The sequence below is a fragment of the Xenopus laevis genome, chromosome 2L (assembly GCF_017654675.1).
Source record: "Xenopus laevis strain J_2021 chromosome 2L, Xenopus_laevis_v10.1, whole genome shotgun sequence".
Taxonomy (NCBI): Eukaryota; Metazoa; Chordata; class Amphibia; order Anura; family Pipidae; genus Xenopus; species Xenopus laevis.
In genome coordinates this window covers 133,634,504-133,654,124 of record NC_054373.1, presented here as the reverse complement: position 1 = coordinate 133,654,124, position 19,621 = coordinate 133,634,504, and positions in this window count along the sequence as shown.

Genomic DNA, 19,621 nt, shown 5'->3' with positions numbered 1-19,621 from the left:
GTCTCTTGTTTACAGGTTTCTGGATAATGGATCCCATACCTGTATTACTAGACATATACCATTCTGTAATTTCCAATGAGTGAATCTAATTTCCAATGAGTGAATCTATGGTTTTTTTTTTTAAGAGAGATGGGAAAATGTGGCAAATCTTAATCTGGGTTTTGAAGAATTACACCAGTGACAATAGGGCACATAGTAGCATATTTTGTGAGGCTTATTTATGAAGCTGTGTAAAATGATTTAAGGCAAAAATATTCTGTACCTTACAATGAGTGACTCTATGTTTGATTTGCAGATAGTGGGTGTCTTGTCAAATTTTTTTTTAGGGGGAGATTAAAAAAAATCACCAAGAATCTGTAAACTGAAAGATATCAAGTGATCTTCTATTTGCAAAAAAAGTGTTGTGTACTGCAGACCATAAAGTACTAAAAAATATCAAGGGTTAATTCCAATCCACTCCCCAGCAGCTACATTTCTCTTCTTTGTTGGGCTTCATTCGATTAATTGCTAGGAGAGAGCACTTTCTCCAGTGCTAGAGGTTTTTTAGACAATGACCTGAACTGAACTTGTATTTCAGCCAGCAGGTCACTTGCCTTTAAAAGCTACAGCACTGGAGATAATAAAAAAAAAAGCTCAATCGCCCATTTTGTATTCCACCCTAGATTCATTTGTGCAGGTCTCTGAAATGGAGGCCATTGGGCCCCATGAATACAGTGCTGGGTGGGGGTGTCACATAAGCACCACCCACTTTACCTAACTTGTGAGTGATTCAGACGTACACATTAGGGAGCAAACACAAGCTACAACTCTCCTGCATCTACATGATGATGTGCTCACGCTCATACGTGCGCACATATGCTGGGGGGAAGGGGTTAGCTCACCGGGTTACCTAGGGTGTCTGGTCGGCTTGGCCCGGCCCTGCCTATGGATTTTTTATCCGCCACCAGTTGCTTCCTACAGCCAGACCCCATATAGTAGTGCTTTATCATTTGCCCCAAAATATATATTTGCAGGATCCCTTTTGAATGTAAGGGATCTGCATTTTAACCTTTCACGGTTGGCACCCTAAATTCAGAACCAATGCTAAGCACCCTGTTCTCGGCTCTTGCTTTCGCCTTTAACAGCCGCCCTTTCACCTCGGGAGGAGCCCTCGGCTAATTGGATGCCGCCAGGTCTTATTAAGAGAGGTGCAAACCAAGGGGTTCTGAACAAGCAAAGGGGCACAACTGTAGTACAGAGTCTTTTGGGCAGATGGTCACGGTACAAGGTGTAAACAGAATCGTAGTCAGATCAGGCCGGGTAAGGGCAGGCAGAGTACAAAACAGAGTCAGGCAGGCAAGGGTCAAACCAGGAGATCAATCAGCAGGGATACAGAATAAGCGAAGTCTGATATCAGGCAGGGGTCAGGATACAGATGTCAGAATCATCAAAAAGCCAGGCAAGGGTCAAAACAGGAATCAGCACACAGAAATCAGATCACAGAATTGATCTGGTCCCTTTTAAACATTTGAATTTTGCACCAATGTGCGCTGGCGTCATCACGCCAACAGATCTGCACATCTGCACTTTTAATTCATGTAGAGGCGCACCGTGCGCGCCCTAAGGAACTGTCGTCGCCCTAAGAAACTGCCGTCCCCCCCACTAGACCACCATGGTATGTTATTACATAACCTCTATCTAGGTATATTTAACCTATGTAATTTAATGTAATTTTTAATGTTTGTTGTCCACATTTACTATATAATATCTTGCTGTTCCTGTTATTCTATCTGCCCACCAAAAGGAAATCTGTGGCAAATTAACACATGCTCAAAACTCAGTGTCTTTGTCAAAAGAAACTGTATTCTTAATAGCTAAATCTAAAAGTTCCCAGATAACAGTATGCTAATTGTATTTTAAAATATCCCCATCATTTGATATATTAAAGAGAAATATATATTGAATTTTAACTTGAAACTAGCACAGTTCCCATATAAATTATTAACATAACATGGCATATAGTATAGTGATATATTTAAAAAAAATCCAGTAGAGCTTTAGGGGGAATATAGTTTAATGATGTGTTTCAAAATGATTTTGCTTTCCCCCCCACAAATCATATTTATATTAAAGTCCCTATTTTAATCCACTGCCAACTTAGCTTACAGTTATGTCGTACTGTGACAGAATCCAAATGGAGTGTGACCATTTGATTTTTTTAAATAATTACTATATGATCCAGGGTATGAGTCTCCATTAAATTCTTAAGCAAAAAAAAAAAAAAACACTTTGGCTTATTAATATTAAAACTGACAAGAAATCTTACAAAAACACAAGGGAACTTCTTATGATTAAAAATATTTAATCATAATACTATGGGAAATATCAGACCTCATCACATTTAAGAGCAAAAACTGTGGTGTGATGTTTGCTGCATTCACCAGGACATTTCTGTGTTACAAGATCTGTTATGATATCAGTATTTTCTTTAATCTGGAGACAGCAATTACCATATATCCTTCATCCTAATATATAACTACTGGATACACTGAGTTTTGAGCAGAGATAAAACATTTGCTAGTGCTCTTAGCATGTTATCATATTAATTGGGGAAAGTTGCTATTTCTAGGAAATTATTACTGTTACTGCATTTGATCAATGGTTAATGTAAAGAACGAACATATATTCATAAGGATATACTTCGTGTAAATGTATAAAGGGAATTATTGAGTTCCAAGGTACTGTGTAATATTGAATTTAAAAATTCACTTTTAACAATTAGTCAGTCATCATTGTATATGAGATAATTATCTTCATTATGACAGAAGTGGTCTTCTATAACCTCCTGTCTAGAGTAGACTTTAAGATTAGGAGGAAGCTGACAATGAAGAACAGATGGGAACTGAAGCTAAGGCATCTAAACACTTAAAGGAGTAGGAAAGGTTAAAACCAAGTAAGCTTTATCAGAAAGGTCTATATGAATACACCAGTTAACCATCAAATTAATGCTGCTCTGAGTCCTCTGTCAAAAGAAACACCATCTTTCTTTCCTTCTCTTGTGTGTACCTGGGCTTCTGTATTAGACTTCTTGTTTTCAGCATTAACCTCCAGGGCTAGGGCTTGAGCATGCTCAGTTTGCTCCTCTCTCCCTCTCTCGCTCCCTTTTTTCCCCCTCCCTCCTCCTCTCCCTACTGTAATGTGAGCTCAGAGCTATGAATTAGCAGGGAGAAACTCAGGCAGGAAGTGGTCACACCAAGCTAATATAGCAGCTGCTATCCTAACAAAAAAGAGGCAGGTTCTAGAGCTGTTAACTCCTCAGGTATGCTAAAGCATTCTACAGGATAAATATAGTATTCTAGCTTGCACTATAGGGCCTAATATATTGGCAATTAACTGCCTTGGTAGCTTTCCTTCTCCCTAACGAGATACTGACACCAAAAAACTACTTTAAAATATGAATGTACATTAAATGTTACCTATAGGTCATGTTGATCATTTTTTTGCTGAGAGGTTTGTTTTTGTAAGTAATTGTTAAAGTTTCTAAACCTGACTTTTTTGCCAACCTGACTGTCTCATCTCAGCCTGTCAGTTTAAGTTTCTAATGCTAACGGACTCCTGCTGCACAAATATGGCAGCCCCCTCATACAGGAACATGAGGCATCAGTCAGGTATTGTAAAAGCATTGTGAAAATACTTTTTGACAAAGTTATAAGTAGCTTTCAAAGCCAATATTATGATAGATGTAAAAAAGAATTTAATTTCTGGTGTCAGTATCTCTTTAAAGCAAGATGTAAGATACCAACATCTTGGGTATGCCATTTATTTATGATATATATGTATGGGCCGTAAACACATTTATTTGTTGTTGTCCACTGTGTATGGGGGGAGTGTATAGATCACAAAGTCAGTTTTCCAGGTAGCTTACTTTCAAGGTTACTACCTGACCCATTTCCTGTGAATGGTAGTTGGGCTGTATGTTTGCTACTGGAGCAATAAAACTATTTTCTGTATGTAAAAAACTCAAGTTGGGGGGGTTACTATCCACATGTGATCTGTTGGGAGCTTGGGGCAGGATGGAAATACTTGCATAAATGAGGACACCAGACAGTAATGGGGGAGCCTTTTGAGGATAGAGGATGTGAAGATGGCAGGAGCTGGACAGACTGGAGTGAAGATGGGAGACTAAACCAACAGATAACTCAGAGAGATGCAGTAAGGGTTTTGTGGTAACAATGTAGACTTTATAAATTATCTGTAACTGTAAATAGTGTAAATATTGTTTTAATTTAATCATCTACTTGTAACAATCCATTGATTTATTATTCAATATATTAATTTTAATATACACTTATTGGTTTGGATTATTTGTCTCCTTGCTCAAAAGAACCGTAACCCTAGTAAGAGCGGTGAATAATATTATTTTTTTATTATTATCAATATTATATATTAAATCATACAAAGGTCAGTATTAAGGCACAGGTTAAGAATCAGAGCCAAAAAATGCAATATTATGAATTATAGTAGACCCAGAATCTAAGTGCAGTAAGACCTACAATCAGCATTGATCTTGGGACCTCAGCTGCCTTTATTTATGATTTTGGTGCTACAATGTGATGTATCAATGTCTTAACATGGCACCAGTGTAATGTGAAATTTGATTTTATTGGTTTTAAAGTTTTTTGAAATCATGACTAAACCCAAGATCAGAATACAAAAAAGTACTAATGAAAAATGTTCTAAAAACCAAATAACTCAAAAACCTCTAAAAATTTTAGTTTTTCGTACAATTTCTAGCTGAAAAAAAATCAGAAAACCTCTAAAAGTCCAAGCTGATTTAAAACTGTCCAATAGGATCAGTGCAGGTCCCATTGACTTCTATAGGACCTTGACAACTTTTACCTGGCAAAGTTTTGCATTATTGTTTTTTGTGGTTTTTACACTTTATACATCTCAAATTTTTAGAGCTTTTTAAAAAAATAAAAATAGTAAAACCATGGCTTTTTAGAGATGTGTAAAAAAAACAAAATTTGATTGTTAGTAAAGGGGCCCCTTAGTGCCCACACATACAGCAAGGATGAGATAATTCACAAATACTCATTGCTTAAAAAAGGAATGCCAATAATACAAATCTGATGATAAGTCATCTTCTGTATCTGGCTGTGACACTGGGTGCTTAATCGGGGGCAGATTTATTAAGGTTTGAATGGTAAATTCAAATTTGAATTTTGTAGTTGGATTTTTAGCCAAAACCCACAAATTCAAATTGGAAAAAATCTAAACTCGATTTTGAGATTTATAATACTGGGAACATCTCAAATTCAATAGTACGCCACCTAAAACCTGTTGAGTTCATGTAGAAGTCAATGGCAGAGCTCCATTCCTTCCTGACATTTGAGGTTTTTTTCGGATTTGAGGCGGTAACATTAGTTTGAATTTTTTAGTTTTTTCTTAAATAAGATACTATTCAAGTTTCGTGGTCACTTGAGTTCATTTGAGATAAAAAAAAAGCTCTATCACTCAACCTTTGATAAATATGCCTGTCTGATACTGGTTTCTGCTTCATTCTGACCCATACTGACTGTGATTTTCTGCTGCTTGCACAATGACCACTTGTTCAATCCCATGTTAAGCCTGCTCTCTTTTTTTCACCGCTTGATGATAAAATGCTACTGCATGGTTAATGGTTTTAGGACCAAATGACAGCTAAATGCCATAGACAAAAGCTATCACAGAGCAGTTGGTTCACATTTAGAAGGTGGAGAGGCTTATTGACCAGTGAGGTGATACCACTTTCTCTTGTTTTTCTCTTTTTTTGCGTCATGTATTTATAATAGATCACTGTGGCAATGTGGGTTCAACATTACCAGGGGAATTATCAGTGGCTGGAAAAAGCAGAAGAAAGACCCAGTTGGGACAAGCAGGAGAAATACATGGCTGGTGGCCATCTAAGTCCATGGGGCATGGGACTCCATACTAATAAACAATTGAGAATTTTAGATGTGATGGAGGGACATGCAGTAAAGGCAACAATAGCAATTAACACTGTCTATACTCAAGTGGACTTGCCAACCTTCCACTAAGTTTGTCCTTCAAAGAATCAAAACACCAAATAATTACCATGAATTACACCTCTATATTTTCTACAAAATTACTCTACTGCCCTCTTTCCATTTTATTATCAATATTCAGTGAAGGCATACATATAATCACATTTCTACACACGAACATATATACATTTCTCACTCTCATTCTTCCACCTCCTTACAGATGTATATACCATACAGAAGGCTAATATAAAGGTAGGCATTTTGACTTTAGAATCCCTTTAAACAAGATTTATACAAGTTTATGTAACATCAAGTACAAGTTACCTAAAAAGATAACTAAGCACTGTTTGCTTAAATGTTGCTGTATGGGAATTATATTAGACCTTTCTGAATAACAACAACCTGACAAAAAATGCCATCTCTTTAATGTAAATGAAAATTATTTTTAACTGAAGGGGGAACATATTTTCAAGACCATATCTCTGATATATGTTTTGTATGCACTCCTTTAACAAGGTAACATCACCTTTGTGCATACAGGAGAAAAATAATTAAAAAAAAGGTTAAGTACATAGACGTTATTTATCTAAGGACATGCTCGCTAAGCTGTCTCTTATCTATGGTGTTTTGCCTCCTACAGTTTAGTAGTAAAAACTTTACATAGGTTAATTCTAAATGGCCACGACCTTATAAAGCATTTCAGAATAGCAATTTGTCATCCTCTAAACTCTTGACCTCAGTGTTAAATGCTACTCTTAGTTGATTCTGCATTATAGAAAGCAATCTTGCGCTATTATACAAACATTTTTCCACAGTACTTTGACTCAAATAGAATGAAATGTAACTGAAAGGTTCTTTAGTTTTATATATATATATATATATATATATATATATATATATATATATATATATATATATATATATATATATACACATTATAAATAAAGTACTATTGGAAAGTAGTATATTTACAGACAAAAATTAGCTAGGAAATTACAATAGAAATTATCATTTGCATGGAAACCTTTTAGGTAAATGAAACCTCCCGTATTAAAATAATAAATAATACAATAAGAACATGTTCTATTTTTTTTACAAAAAAGCAGGGTAAACATTGTTATGGTTTTGTGGGTTTTGTTATTGCTATCACTTAATTTCTGGAAAATTAGAGTTTGTATAATTTAGTATATTATGATGGGCCCAAGGCGCTTCCTTGCACTGTAATCCACAAAATCCACAAAAATGTCTCTGCTGTTATGTCATGCAGTGAGGCAATTACAGTATATACGGTGGATTTTTATGTAACTGAAGGTGGAGAATTATTATGATCAATGGTTATCAATGGTCATGATTTATGGTTTTAATAGGCTGAAAATAAAACGAAATAATGAAGCTTGACTTGACAATGGCTTAAAATTAATCTATGCTTTTGGCACTCTATCTCATTTACATTTCACATACAACTTCAGTCAGGCTTCCTTGTTCCTTGATTACTTTTTTCACTCTTGCTAATCCTCTGCTTTTCAATAGCTCATTGCACTGATTCATCGATGCATTATGATGGAAACCTGCTTTAGCATTTTCTACTTTCAACATGGTTTACTTTGAATAGTTATTTTTCTCATTTCTATGAGCTCCATGCTCAGTGTACAACTCCATCACTCCCTTCCCAAGCTGAACATGCAAAAACACAAGGAGTTTATACAGTTTTCAAAATCCACTTAGTTTTTTGTATGCCACATTCTTTAAAGGGGTGGTTCACCTTTAAATTAGGAACTTTTCCATTGGCCTAAATTTTTTTCTTTTTGTAGAGTTGTTTTAATTATTTGACTTCTTAAAACCCTTTCCAGCTTTTATATGAGGCATCAATTAACAAAACGATTTGCAAGGCTACAAATGTAATATTATTGTTGTTTTGATTACTCATCTTTCTATTAAGGCTCTCTACTATTCATATTCCAGTCTCTCATTCAAAACAAAATATAAAAAAGAAAAATAAGAAAACCAATAGCAAATTTTCACAAAAATAGCCTTACAATTTACATTCGTAAACTGCCTTTCAACTTACAATAATAAGTCACAAGGGGTCAAAGATAGAAGTTTATGGACAGTGAACAAGTGATACACTATAGAGACATTCTCACACAGGGCATTGTATCACTAGAGTGGTTTTCCTAAACACTCTCTCTACTTTTAACCCTGGTAAATAAATATGCTGTAGTAAGGATCCTACTACAAATACAAAATTATGCTGAACGATACTCTAAAAAATATGAAAACCTCTAACAATTCTAATTCCTAGTGAAAAAAAATCCCAAACCCTGTAAAAGTCTGAATTGATTCTGAGCGGTTCAATAAGATCAGCGCCACTCCCATTAACTTATATAGGACCTCAACAACATTTCCCGAGCAAAGTATTGTAAATTAGAGGTTTCCGTGGTTTTTACACTTCATAAATCTAAAATTTTTAGAGCTTTTTTTTAAAAAAATAATAATAAAACACTACTTTTTAGAGATTTGTGGAAAAAAATTAAATTTGATTGTCAGTAAATGACCCCCTGAGAGTTAGGTTCAATAGAAAATGGACTAATAAAGGGTTAAAATTAGATAACGCTTCAAAAACATTAACTAACATCTACATATAAAACTGCCTCTTTAAATGTTCATTATTAGTAGTATTAACATCAGCATCTAGATATCAGGTCAATTAGTTTTACAATTGGCATATAAATGAACAAATTATGAACAATGATTGGTTCTATTTGCCTCGTGCAGTGTTGCTAATTCACCATTGATATAGAACATTTATATACTGTGCCTAATTACCTAGTAAAACTTATTCAAAAACTTCTTCTAAAACATTATATGAATATAAAATGCTGTATTCCTCAATACACCTCTATAATACATGTTAATAACACACGGACATAACTCTTTTTTAAATATTTGTATATATATATATACCTGCTCTCCCAACCCCCGCTTTATGATGTCTTTGGAAGAGATCATGCCAAATAAAGAGAAAAGCAGGTATGGTCTTTCTCCACCCAAGCATAAAACTTTTATCACTTAGGATAGGACTGACACATGGACACTGCCTTGACGGGGCGTGTCAGCTTATGCATGCTTTGTACAAACTTTGTAACTAAAAGTGTCTCTTTTTTATTAGAGTTACAGTTCAGTTGTGCAAAACAGATTTTCCCAGGGGGCTAAATGTTGGAGTGTTGGGGTTAAATGTAATATATATATTATCCTTGAAAAAGGCCCAAATGTGGGCCGAAACGTCGGATTAATGTACTAAATAAAATCACTATTTTGAAGAAAATAACATTGGTGTGTGGGTCTTTGCAAAAAAAAAAAAAAAATATATATATATATATATATATATATATATATATATTTCGTAGAAGGAATTCACACTCAAAGGACTTAGTTTGGCAAAAATTTTAAATATTTTATTCTCAATTACCGCAAAGTCGCAACTAATGTTTCAGCTGACTCCTCAGCCTATAATCACAAACACATGGCGTAAATTCGCTAGCGAGTAGACCTACTCTAGCGCTACTTTGCACCCTTACGCCAGGCGTAAAGGGTGCGTGAAGGGACGTAACTACGCTAATTAACCAAGTTGTGGATTTTCATGAACAATACCTCTTGCGCCAGACTTTACTTCACCACCTCAGACCAGGTGAAGTGCAATAGAGTAGATAGGGATTGGTCCAAAAAAAGTTGGTCCGTCTTTTTTTTTTGGCGTCTTTTACTTTTTATAGGGTGATAGGCTGAAAAAGATTGAATTTTTTTAGGGTACTCTCCTTCCCCCCTAATTTGATAACATATGGCACCTTAACTATACAGGTACATGTGTAGGGCATTAGAACACATTCATTAAGGTTCCCTGGACTTGTGTAGTGTAATGTATTTGCTGCTGCATATACGGCCATTGTACTTTAACTGTCGTATGCAAATTTGCCATCGCTACCGTAACTTAAAACCGCTGATCATAATCATCATCATCATCATCATCATTTATTTATATAGCGCTGTCAAGATACGCAGTGCTTTACTGCAGTTATAGCAAACAGGGAATAAATGGTGGATAACAAACAAGGATTACAGAATACAATAGGGTTAGAAGGACCTAGAGATTAGAGTTTACAAACTAAAAGGTTAGGGTGCAATTGATACATTAGGATTATATAAACATTTTGTCATTTTTGTTACAGCAATGATTAATTAAGGTACATCGAATAAGCCTCTTTAACAGATGGCTCTTTAAGGAGCGCTTGAAAGTTTGGAAAGAAGGAGAAAGTCTGACAGCTTGTGGCAGAGAGTTCCATAGAAAAGCAGAAGCCAGAGAGAAGTCTTGTAGACGAGAATGGGCAGAAGTGATCAGAGGAGAAGTGAGGCGAAGATCAGAAGCAGAGCGAAGGTTTCGTGAAGGAGTGTATTTGGAGATTAGAGATGAAATATAGGGAGGGGTTTCTTTATTAAGGGCCTTGAATGTGAGTGTAAGTAATTTGAATTTGATTCTAGAAGAGATTGGGAGCCAGTGAAGGGACATACATATGGGAGCAGCTGATGCTGAGCGGCGAGCTAGATGAATGAGTCTAGCGGACGCGTTTAGAACAGATTGGAGTTGTGAAAGGTGACCTGTGGAATACCTGTGAGGAGTAAGTTGCAGAGACTGAATCAGTGTTTTAGTTGATTCTGAACTGAGATATGGTCGTATTATCGCTAGCACAACCTCGCAAATGATCGGTAACTTGTGCATAACTTCAGCTCTTCGTGAATTTGCGCAGCCCTGGCGAATCTACGCCTGGTGAAGTGCAGCGAAATGTGGCGAAGCCATGGCGCAACTTCGGAGGTAAGTAAATTTACCCCTAACTGTGTTTAAAAAAATATGACAGTGCATCGAGACAAAAAGATATTACAAAAAGACATTAAACGGGTTGCTCACATTTCAATTAACCTTTATATGATGCAGAGAGTGATATTATGAGAGAATTTGCAATTGGTTTTGATATTTTATTTTTTTAGGTTTTTGAGTTATTTAGCTTTTTATTCAGCAGCTCTCCGGTTTGCAATTTCTCCAATCTGGCTGCTAGGGTTCAAATTACTGTAGTAACCAAGCATTGATTTGAATAATAGACTGGAATATGAATAGGAGAGAGCATGCATAGCAAGATGAGTAATACAAAGTAGCAATAACTACAAAGTTGTAGCCTTACAGAACATTTATTTTTAGAAGGTGGCAGCGACCCCCATTTGAAAGCTGAAAAGAGTCAGAAGAAAAAGAAGGCAAATAATTAAAATACTATTAAAATAAATAGTGAAGACCAATTGAAAAGTTAATTAGAACTGGCCATTCTATAACATACTGAAAGTTAACTTAAAAGTGAACCACCCCTTTAAATGTACAATTGCAAATAGTCCATAAGATAAAAAGGGAGAAACATGGAAAAACGATATGTTAGCCAAACTGTACAGACTTTTCTAGTCCTGGGGACAAGGAGAAAACCAGATAAACTTTTAATGGAAAAATTAGTTTCCAGATGAAATTCTTGTTCAAGGTCTAGCTATTTTATCAGATGTCCTGGGGAATCAGGTAACTGGACACTCCCCCTCCCACACAAATGCAATGGGGAGTCACATTAGTAAGAAACAGTGTGAGTTTTTATGACCTCCTGTAGGTATGGCTTATGGCAATAGTATAAGAAATGTTCAGAAATAATGCTATATTCATGGGGCATCATTTTTCCCCCAGATATTTGAATCAAATACACCGATTATAAAGGTAGCCATGTTTGGACTTATTTGGCAACTAAAACTACATACTACCTAAAACTATTTTATTATACCTTTGGTATAGCACAGAGGGGTTCTAGAATGAAGAATATATTACTTTTTTTAAAAAAAATTATTTTTATTTTCAGCATAAATCAAAAAGGATCACAAAACACATGGATATCACCATGTACATTCACTGACAGTGGAAACTAGTACAGATATTGTGGGTAAACGGTTTTACAGACATATTCCTTTCCAGGGGTGGAACATGTACTCTGAAAAAACAAGTAAACCAATGTGCGCTGTCAAGAAGCTAGTCAAGTCAAGGTGGGGGTCAGTCAATCGGGAAGTGTGTACTGGATCAGAAAATAATAAAAAGAAAAAGAAGGGGGGGTCACAGAGTGAGTATTAATGAAAATGACAGAGAAGAAAGGAAAGAGAAGAGGAAGGGGAAAGAAAAGGGGAATGCAGGAAGTTCAGCATAAGGTTCCAAACTGTTTCTTACACATATCTCATCAGGAGAAAAGGGCATTGCATTTGCATCACATACAAGATGGTATAAGCGAGCAATCTTAAATTGTGAAATTATTCGAAGTAGTGTCCCAGATAGAGCAATCCAACCGTGGACAGTGTTGACCATCTTTAAAAAAGTGTGTTTGGCAGAGCTCTCTCTCAGTCTCTTTTATGAAGTAGAGTCAGATATTGTAGCCAAGGACGCCAGGTCGCCCAATGCTCCAGCATTGCCTTAGGAGAGTCTGCGTGTGTTTCCTCAAATTTGCGTATCTCTTCCATTTCCTTTACCCACTCGGGCATTGTAGGCGAAACATTCCGCTTTTCCAGTTGCGGGGGATCAAGATTTTAGCTGCATTTAGAGCAACCTGAGTCAAGGACTTTCTGTATGAAGACACAGAGTCCATATTATGGTGCAGGAGAGTTGCAGCTGGATGAGAAGGGATATCAAGGAGAAGTTTATTCGTGCAGATGTCCAATATCTGCGTCCAGAATTGCTTAATGAGTGGGCAGTCCCAGAATATGTGGAGCATAGTGCCTATGTGTTGTTTGCATCTCCAGCATTTGTCTGTTGTTCCAGGGAACATAACATGTAGTTTTGCAGGGGTGTTGTACCATAAGGGAGTACTTTATAGTAATTCTCCAGTATTCTGCAACTTCTGGGGCCAGTAAGTGATTTAGCCAAGATGTTTTCCCAGTCTTGTTCAGATAGTGTGACATTCAGTATGGTCTCCCATTTTTTAAACCTCGGTAGGGAAGAGTATTTAGCTGCGGCTGGACGATGTAGCAGTTGGTAAATAACAGAGATAGCTCTGAGAGGTGGAGAAGCATGACAGCACAATTTTTCGAAGTAAGTGTCTATTGAGCACTTTTCTTGTGAAGCTGGTGATCTGTTGATATTTAAACCGTTCAGTGGTTGGAAGCATATATTTATTCTGTACCTGTTCCCATGAAGGCATGATGCCCTTGGGGCATATGTGAAATAGCTGTTGCACTATTCCATCTTGGCAGTTATTGAAATATCCAGTTTGTAAACCTGGTGGAAAATCCTGGTTGTCTATTAACGGCAACAGAAGTGAGTGGTTGGTGGTTAAACCCAAGGGGGCGCTGACAGAGTCCCACTGGGGTAGACAATAAGTTAGAAGGGGATGAGAGTCTCTTATTTGTCGGGGCTAAATGGTATAGCTTAAAATCCTGTAGGCCGATCCCCCCAGACAACCGAGAGTAACTTAGTGTCCCCAGTTTTATACGTGGTTTTTTGCCATTGCAAACAAATTTACTGACCAGACTGTTGAGAGTGGTGAAGAAATCTCTGGGAGGTTGAAGTGGGAGCATCTGGAAGACGTACAGGAGCTTTGGTAGTGTGTTCATTTTGAGAGAGTTTACTCTGCCAAACCAGGATAGGGATTTGTTAGACCACATTATGCAATCACGTTTAATCAACTGTAGAATAGAAGAATAGTTAACATGTCCAGTTCTTTATGTCCAGTGTAAGTGTAATGCCTAGATATATCAGTTTCTCTGTTTCCCATTTAAAGGGGAACTTATCTCTTAAGGCTGTAACCACGGAAGGAAGTAAACTGATATTCAAAGCACTAGACTTTCCATAGTTTACTTTAAAATCACTCAGGCAGCTATAATCCCTAATCTCCTGTAGCAGGTTGGATATTGTGACTATGGGTTGCGTTAGAGTGAACAGTGAGTCGTGCGCGTAAGCACATATTTTGTGTGTCGTTCTACCGATTGTTATACCTTGAATATTGACGTTATTGCATATTTTAGGTAGTAATGGTTCTAGAGTCAAAACAAAGAGAAGGGGCGAGAGCGGGCAGCCTTGCCTCATTCTATTTTGTAGTGAGATAGGGTCAGAAAGTGTGTTATTAATTTTAAGTTTAGCAGTAGGGTTTTGATACAGAGATTTAATCCAAGCCATCATATGTGAGCCCACCCCTATGTGCGATAAGCAGCTAAACATAAAATCCCATCGTACCCTGTCAAAGGCTTTCTCAGCATTAGTTGACAAAAGGAACAGTGGGATGTTCTTACGTTGAGCTACTGTGATAAGGTTTATGAGTTTGTTAAGGTTATCTCTCATTTCCCGTCCTGGGAGGAAGCCTGCCTGGTCCAAATGGATGAGTTGGGAGGCCAGTATTTTTGCAAGTAGTTTCATGTCATTATTGATTAAGGAAATCGGTCTGTAACTGGCCGACTGGGAGGGATCCTTGTCTTTTAAAAGTATTAAACTGATGTGGGCTTCTAAAGAGGATGGGGGCCAGTGATGACCCTGGTGGATCTCATTATATGCCCTGCTCAGACCTGTGATCAGGTGAGGTTGTAGGGTCTTAAAGAAGGACATGGAGAACCCATCTGGGCCAGGGCATTTGCCTGAGGGAGAGTCTTTTATGGCCCGTTCAATTTCCCTAGTAGTTATATCTTGTTCTAACGATTAAAGCCAGTCAGGGTTTCCCCTGAGCATGCCAGAGGAAGTCAAATAACTGTTTGTAAATGTCGTTTGTCATTGTAACATTGTCAGTTGATTGTTGTCGGTAGAGGCGTCTGTAGAAATCAGTTGAAGTGGTCTGTACCAGTACCAGTAGGTGAAATGTGGATATTGCCCTTTGAGTCTTTCATTTTGAATATGTGACTTTTTCTTTCCTTTGCTTTTGAGTGCCCTAGCTAGCATTTTGCCGCATTTATTCCCATGGTCATAATACAATTTCTTAAGTAAAAAGGTAGCTCTGTCTGACTCTTTCTGTATCAGCAATTTAAGTTCTTGTCTGGCTTTTGTTTAATCAGATAGTGTGTGCGCCGCTCTGGTAAGTTTATGGTGCTGGTCAAGTTGCTGTATTTAAGAGATAAGATTTTGTTTTTGTTTCTGTCTATCTCTCTTAATTCTCGCTCCTTGTTGAATAAGGATACCTTGTATAAAGCACTTATATGCTTCCCACTCGGGAATAGCTGAGCTGGCAGTATTGGCATTTGTCTGGAAGTAATGTTTAGTGGAGGTCGAAATCATTTTAAGTACTTCTGGGTCTTTCAGTAAGCTGTCGTTTAATTTCCAAGTGAATTGCTTGGGTCTTGTGAAGGGGGTGTGTAGTCATAGAATTACCGGAGAGTGATCCGACCAGGTGGTGGTCTCTATTGTAGCGTCTCTTAAATTATCTAGATTATTGTGAGAAAGAAAGATATAATCGATTCTGTTATGTGTGTTATGTGTGGCTATGAGAAAAATTATTGTAATCTTTCCCTGTAGGGTGGTGAATTCTCCATGAATCCATAACCTGAAGCAGTTGCAATTGGAGTTTAATTTGTTTGATTTTCCTATAGGTTATGGAAGCAGTACCTGAGGAGCAGTCAATTTTGGGGTTGGGGGGGTATTGAGGTCCCCTCCCAAAATTAAGGTGCCTTCTGCAAACGCCAATAGTTGGGTGCAAATCTGTTCCATAACTTTATTTTGTTCATTATTTGGTAGATAGATGGAGGCAAATGTATATTTTTCCGAGTGAATTTTCCCTTTGACAATTGTGTAGTTCCCATGTGTGTCATTTTTGATGTGTTCCAGTTCAAATTCTAGGGTGTTTGCTATGAGTATGGCTGTTCCTCTTACTTTTGTGGGCTGTGGTGCACTGTGAATTATGTTTGAAAAATGTTTGTCGTACCATTTCGGAATATGATCAGTCTTGTAATGTGTCTCCTGTATCAAGGCAACATTAATTTTCTTAGCTTTTATTTCTTGCAGTAAAGCCTTCCTCTTCCATGGAGAGTTTAAACCATTGACATTAATAGTGTAGATATTCAGTGCTTGGGATTGTGAATGTGTCATGGTGGATGCAAAAGTTCTGTCTGCACTTGTAGGTGAGGGAAAGAGAGAGGAGGGGAAGAGGGGGAAGAGAAAAGGAAGAAAAAAAAGAGGGGTAAGATGAGAAAGGGCACAGCCTGGGGTAAGGAGTGGAAAGATTGAGCTACGGCTCAATTTGTAGAAACAACCACTAATAAGTCATTCCGACTTATTACTCGAAATGTGATGTGGTGTGAGGTGTTACCTCTAGGAGGGGGTGGGAGATGTGGGAAAGTGTCACGGTGATAGTATGCCTTTGTTCCACCACAAGTCTGTTGATGATATGCAAAGCAATGTTGGTCTGGCACAGTCTGGGTTAGGGGTCTCGTATAAGGGGAGTGGAGTCTGTCAGCAGTACTTCTGTCTCATGGTCTTAGCAAATCTCAAAGCAATATTAAGAAATAGCAATGAGAGGGTAGGCCGAAGGCTGTCCCTCCTGAACATAGTAACATTGCATTCATGTACAAATTGACCTATGGGCAGAGCGGCCACTTCGCGAGTGTGTCATTTGTGCGCACTGCGGTGAGATTGTTTATTGTTAGGGTCTTAGATTATCTTTGCCCAACTGTATAAAGGGCTAACATAAATGTCTCATGGATGTTGAGGCATATGTAACATCCATTCTCTGGCCAAACTACCAGTGCAATTGAGTAACGTTGGGCAGCAGTCTACAGCGTTATCCCCCAGGGCCATCAAACAAACCATAAGTCAACCTGGATAACAAAGAACATGAAACATTTCTTAGGCTATTTATATATATATTAGGGAGTGAGTTGGAATAAAACATGCATTTAGAAATATCGAAATTGCTATTCCTGGTTAAGGCAAGGCAGGCCTCAATATCCTGTAGGACACAGTTAGTGGCCCAGAGATGTTGAATCCAGAAGCAATCAGTTAGGTGTAGAACCAAAGGAACTTAGCCTGTGGGAATAAGTGAAGTGTTGGCAAACTTGCAAAACAGGAAAAAGAAAAGGAAAATGGGTTTTTCTACTGAGTATCCGAATGCAGGAAATGATTGGCTCCAGAGCTAGGGTTGCCTCTTGCTGGGTGGAGTAGGCTTGACCGGAGAATAGGCCGGGAAGCGTTTCCTCCATTGCTTAGGTGGAGTGGAGTCTCCTCTGGAGTTTTGATTGGCAGCGGTGCCTGAAATTGGGTTGGTAATCTCCTCATCAATTGTGCCCAAGACATAATAATGCCATTCCTGTAGATCCAGTGGCCTAATGTCCAACTGTTGGCAAAAAAAAAGGAACATCTGTTGGGTAGCGTAATGCCCGTAGGGCGAAGGGGAATCCCCATTTATACGAGATGCTTTGTTCCCTAAGCACCATGGTTAGAGGTTTGAGTAGTCTGAGTTGCATGACTGTTGAGGCGGACAGATCTTGGTAGAGGTTAATAACGTTGTCCTCAAAGTGTATGCCGTCTACACTGCATGCTTTTTGCAGAATATGCTCCTTTATCTCAAAGTGCACTAGACAGCACAAGATATCCCTAGGCATATTACCTCTCAGGCTGCCTACTCTGTGGATTCGCTCAATCTCAATTTGAGGAGGGTCTTTAGAGTCCAGGACTCTAGGACTTAGTGGCAAGCTCTCTTAGTCCCTCATTCGGGACATTCTCAGGGACCCCCCTGATGTGGATATTGCACCGCCTGCTCCTATTTTCTAGGTCCTCTGTGTGGCGTCTGAGGTCTAGAATGGCCTGGTCATGCTTATATAAGAACCTGCTGTTACTTTCTGTGGCTGCCCCTGCTTCTGCTACCTTATCCTCTAGCTCCTCTAGCATATCACGTACTGCTGTTATTTCTTGTTTAAAGGGAATCTGTCGTCATTTTAAACTTTTTTTTTTTTTGCATTTTTATTAAAAAACACACATCCATAAACACTGTCTGGCAAATAAAATGTTAATCCACAAATCCATGCATAAGTTATTTTAGTTTGTATTTTGTCATGGGGGCTTCCATTTCTGCTCATTACACATTCATCCTGTGCTGCTCTAACAGCAGGCACAGCATTACCTGTGTGCTTGGAGGCAGCCACTCTGTAATGAAAATCCAGGTCGCACTACGACATGAGAATCTAGCTGTACACTCCCCCTTCCCTCTCTGCCCATGCGTGTGATGTTTGGAGGAGAGAGGTCACATGGTTTGCAGGGAAGCAATTACTTTCACTTTCCTACATCCTGCTCTACAGCTACACTAGCAGCCCCTCCTCCCACAGACACTATCAAAGCTCCTGCTGTTCTGTAAGTTTGTTCTCAGCATTCCTTTGGAGGGGGAGCTTTCTCTCCTTGCTGCCTTCCTAGTTAGTTTTACTGGTTACTAGATGAGGTAAAGGAGCTGTGAGTTCCCTCTGCTATCCACCTCACACAGACCTTGCTCCTTTCCTGCCTGCAATACTTCTTTTTACATTAACTACTTACTGCCTCCTTTCTCCTGAGCTATTTTAACCCTTCCTAGACTTCCTCTTAAGTTTTCCTGGTTTTCAAGTATGTCCTTATTTTATCCTTTTTCTATTCCCTGTCATCAGTCCTGGGAGTGTACTCCTGTGTTTCATTTTTGTGTAAACAAATATAAATAAACTAAATGTAAGTGGGGGCAGTGATCACAGGACTATCTTATTTCAGTCCTTCTGAAGTGGTGTCAGTGGGAGCTTATCTTGATTCCTGCCTATTGTTCAATTGACAGGCTCAGCAGACAAGGCTCTATTTACATTACAGCAGCTTGTAGGAGGAAGGGGTAATGACATCACTCCAACTTGCAGTGCAGCAGTAAAGTGTGACTGAAGTTTATCAGAGCACAAGTCACATGACCTGAGGGCAGCTGGGAAATGTCAAAATGTCTAGCTCCATAGCAAATTTTAAAATCAGATATATAAAAATCCATTTCTTGTTTTGAAAAATGGATTTCAATGCAGGATTCTGCTGTAGTAGCACTATTAACTGATACATTTTGTAAAAAACATTTTTTTCCACGACAGTATCCCTTTAAGAACAGATGTTTCCATCTGTATAGCTTGTTTAAGCTCTTTGCCCCAGGTTTGTAAATCATCCTTACTGGGCAGTTGGGCCATAAGCTGTAATATCCCCTCCAGTTTGCCACTTACCTCAGAGTTATCAGTCCTGCGGGTTATCAGTCTCCTCGTGGCTGTCCACCATGTTGGATTCTTCCAGCGGGTCCAGTCTTTCCTGTGATTTCGGGAAAAACTTTTGAATGCCACTCGCGGAACACGTCTCTTTGTTCTTGCCAGTGTTGCCTGTGGGATTGGGTTTGGTAAGTTTACCCATTATTGCTGAAAGATGCCGATAACCAGGCTAAATGTCGACTTGTGGCGGGAGCTCATCAGGAGTACGTCTTACTCTCTCGCCATGCAGCCACGCCCCCTGAAGAATATATTTCATGTTAAGATTTAAAGTAAACTCAGTCGTCCCCCCGTTAGGTGTAACCCCCATAAGTAATAAAACT